This window comes from Peromyscus californicus, unplaced genomic scaffold, assembly GCF_007827085.1.
Source record: "Peromyscus californicus insignis strain IS unplaced genomic scaffold, ASM782708v3 Scaffold_15__1_contigs__length_86483966, whole genome shotgun sequence".
NCBI classification, from domain to species: domain Eukaryota; kingdom Metazoa; phylum Chordata; class Mammalia; order Rodentia; family Cricetidae; genus Peromyscus; species Peromyscus californicus.
The window spans coordinates 2,360,714-2,365,159 of NW_026294447.1; the positions used below are offsets into that span (position 1 = coordinate 2,360,714).

General features: G+C 42.7%; 1 non-coding gene across 1 annotated transcript; it reads right to left on the bottom strand.

Annotated features, from left to right (window-relative positions):
- Window positions 1-3,311: 3,311 nt before the first annotated feature.
- Trnaa-agc (transfer RNA alanine (anticodon AGC)) lies at window positions 3,312-3,386 on the bottom strand. Its single transcript has one exon. It is a non-coding gene; the product is annotated as a tRNA-Ala (tRNA).
- Between the last annotated feature and the right edge of the window lie 1,060 nt (window positions 3,387-4,446).

The window sequence follows — 4,446 nt, forward strand, 5'->3', positions numbered from 1 at the left end:
CCTGGCTGCTAAAACTCTTAGTGCTCTGCCGGTCACAGTTCTTGCTTAGGTCTTTGCACAAGGACCTTGAACCCGGCAAGTGTAACACCGCCTGTTCTGATATCTAGGCTGAGGCCCTCAGCCCTTGATAACAACTGGAATTGCAGCTTCGGGTCCTGGGTACTCAGGCTTCCTCAGCCTCTGGTGCTGAGGTTTGCTGCAGCTCCATCACAGCTCCCCACTGCCATGTTTCTGGCTGCCCTTGAGGCTTCTGCTGTCTGCGGCAGGCTTGAGCTCCGCCTCTTCTGCAGCTATCCACCCTGCCGCCACACTGCTTTTGCGGCTTGGCCTGCCAACCACTCAACCACTTACCAAGGCCACCAGCCATTCCAGGAGCGCGCTCCCGTCTCAAAATTCCAAGCAGAGTTTTGTAAAATCTTTGTGTAGTGCTCTTTGTAGTCAAAATGGAAAAAAAAAAAAAAAAAAAAAAAAAAAAAAAAAAAAAAAAAAAAAAAAAAAAACCAAAACGATGAAATCTAAGCACCATGAAAACAAAAGCCATTCTTCTATGACATTGCAAAAGGTAACGTTAGGTCAACATCCTCTGTTCCTTTAGAAGTTGGGCCCCTCTGGTGTCTGCCTCTGGCTTTTTCTTAACTAATCTGCCAAATATTGCAATTCCAGCTCAGGCTGAAATACAACCAGGCCTCAGGGTTGCCACCTCAGAAGAAGGAATTTCATTTGGCAATATTTAAAACAGTGTTGCTGTGGGATGTTCTGTATGTTAAATGTGTTGCTATGATTGGTTAATAAATAAAACACTGATTGGCCAGTAGCCAGGCAGGAAGTATAGGTGGGACAAAAAGAGAGGAAAATTCTGGGGAATGGAAGGCTGAGGCGGAGAGACGCTGCCAGCTGCCGCCTGGACAAGCAAGATGGAAGGCACCGGAAGGCCACGAGCCATGTGGCAACTTATAGACTAAGAGACATGGGTTAATTTAAGGTGGAAGAATTAGATAGCAAGAAGCCTGCCACGGCCATACAGTTTGTAATCAATGTAAGTCTCTGTGTTTACTCGGTTGAGTCTGAACGGCTGTGGGACTGGCAGGTGAGAGAGATTTGTCCTGACTGCGGGCCAGGCAGGACTGGAGGAAACTCCAGCTACACAGTGTACAAAACATTTGAGTGGATAGTAAACAATGCAAGGGAGGTCGATGCAAGAGTGAATGCCCTGTGTCCATGGCTCCCCAGGGAAAGATGAAAGTGAGCAAAGAACATCAGAGTAGCACAAAAATTAGCAATGAGGAAAGTATGGACGTGTTTGAAAGCTCCTGAAATGTTAGGAATAAAAAAGAAGAGATAGCTCTGAAATCCTAGAAACTGCTCCAGTTGAACCATGTGTGCTGGGACCTACCTGTAAGCCAGTACTCAGGAGACTGAGCTCCACGTTGCTGAGCCTGTAACCCAGTACTCAGGAGACTGAGGACCACGTTGCTGAGACTGTAACCCCAGTACTCAGGAGACTGAAGCAGAATGATTCTGAGTCTAAGGGACACTTGAGCTGCACAGCAAAACCTTGTCTCAAAACAAAACAGAAAATGCTAAAATTGATGAATTTTCAAAATTGTTTTAATACCTTAAATTGCTCATTTCAAACTAAAACTCTCGAGAAATATCAAGGATACTGAAGATGTTTGAGAAGCCAGGCTTGACAGCACCCACCTCTGATCTCAGCACTTAAGAGCCTGAGTCTGGAGAATATTGAGTTCAAGAACAGCTTTGTCTGTGCAAAAAGATCCTGTCTCAAAACCAAACTGGAAATCATGAGTAAAGAGCTAAGGATTTGTGGGCAGGTAATGAGTCTATAACAAACTATAAAGAGAAATGAGGGATGTATTGCTGACTGGTCCCTGATTTTCAAGGCTGGCCTCTGAAGTACTGTGACACTCCACTTTCTAACCAAGTGTTTATCTGTAGTCACAACCTGACCCCATGGGGAAATTCAATGACTTTAATGTATGTGCCAGACACAGTCACAGTCATGGGAAAGCATTAGGTCAAATATTTACTTAATTGAGTAATAGAACTGATGCTGAGCCCTTCAAAGATAAAAGAAAATTGAAAAAAAGGTCATATGATGCTTAGTGAGCTAGTATCACCAAAGACTTGCCAGGAAGATTTACTGTAAAGATATAAATAAAGGAGGCATTACTACAGTGACTGCCCAGCCCATGCTCCCTTGGAGGGTATTCAATAACTTATTTTTCAATATATAAGTAATTATTTAAGTGAATTCAGAAATTTGTTTCTGAAAAGAAATATGACAAATTTGAAGTCATAGATTTTTAATCTTCTGCCTTAGCAACTCAATAACCAAGGAAAAGAATCAATATCAGAATACGTTTTGAGGAGCAGGAGAGATGGCTCAGTGGCTAAGAACACTTGCTGCTCTTGCACAGGACTGGGGTTGAGTGCACAGCACCCACATGGCAGTTCACAACCTCCTGTAACGACAGCCCCAAGGGATCTTCTCACAGCCTCCTCTAAGTACAACTCCAGTGCCCTCTTCTGGCCTCTGCAGGCTCCTACACACATGTGTTGCATATAAGCTCACAGAAGCACACACACACAAAGACAATAAATACAGGGCTAGACTGATGGCTCAGCGGCTAAAAGTACATTCTGATCTTGCAGAGGACACAGGTTTGATTTCCAACACCTATGCTGGGTGACACACAACTTTTTGTAGCTCTAGCTCCAGGGGGTCCAAAGCCTCTGGACTCTGCAGACACTTGCATTTTTGTGCACATGCATAGGCAAACATTCATACATATGAGTAAATAAAATGGGTCTCTTAATAATAATAATAAATCCTCTTGAAAAGAAAGTGTTTTACCTTTCTGGGAAGGAATTTTGGAGATAATCTCATATTGATCTTAATTCTGATAGCATTCCATTGACAGGCCATCATCAATTCTCAAGCTTTCTGTAAATATTTTTGTTAGAAATTACCACCATCACCAGACTGAAGGTAGCAAGTGCAGCTGACTTCACTATACCCAAGGTTGGTTTGCTTCACCCTACCATCCACTGCTGGTACCGACCTGTCTGTCAGCGACAAAGGAGATGACTATTGCAGACTTCTACACACATGGCCGCAAACAGAGCCTGCCCTCCTACCTTTTCCCCATCTGTTCTGAACTTATTCACCAGCCCCCCGCTCTTCAGCTACATAGCAATATTAGAGAGACACAGAACCAATCGCTGTTGTCTGGCCTGGGTCAAATGCCTCACCAGAAATGAGCCCATATTTTTTTTTTTTTTTTTTTTTTTGTTGGAGCTGAGGACTGAACCCAGGGCCTTGTGCTTGCTAGGCAAGCGCTCTACCACTGAGCTAAATCCCCAACCCCGAGCCCAATTTTTATCATTTACAAGTGGCTTTTTATAGTTTGCATTTGAAAAGAACACTGCAACTAGCTCTGCATTTCTTTCCACCTCAGTTCCCCAGGCTGCAAAATAAAGGGATTTAGTCTGATCTCTCTGGCTCCCTCAAGAGACACTTGTTCTGAAAGATGATGCATATATGTATATGCATGTGTGTGTGTGTGTGTGTGTATGCACACATAGTCACACAAGCACACAGACACACAAAATACACAAACATAGACACACACATACAAACACAGAGCCACACAGACTCACAAAAACACACACACAAACACAGACACAAATAAAAAGACACACAGAAATAAACACAAATACACACAAACACACAAAGACATACACAGAGACACACACAGAGAAATACACACACATACAAACACACAGAGAGAAACAAATACACCACAGACTCACATCAATTCAAACAGGCACACAGAGAAATAGATACACACAAAGACACAGATGCAGGCAGACATAACATGCACACACAAGACAAAGACTGACAAATACAATACAGAGATACTTACACACATATACACACAAAGCCACACAGACACAGATACACAAAAAGACCCATACAAATATACACAGACACACAGACAGACACACAAACACAGAGACACAAACACACAGACATACTGTCTTACACAGACCCACACACATAGCAAACACACACAACACACATATACAGAGGCACACAAGGAGACACGCAAACACACAGACATACATGCACACTCACAAACACACAGTACAGACACACACATACAGCAATACACATATAAACACAGACTCACATAGACACAGAGACAGACACACAAAGAACAACACACACAGACTCACACAGATACACACAGACATACACATAGACTCACACAGACAGACAGACACACATACACACATTTAGTGGTTATTTGATGATATACACCAAGGATCTGTGCAAAGTATAGCCTCCATTTTCAGGATGTTCTTGTAGATTTTCTACAATAAATAAATGTATTTGACCTTATTTATACCAAATAATTCCAG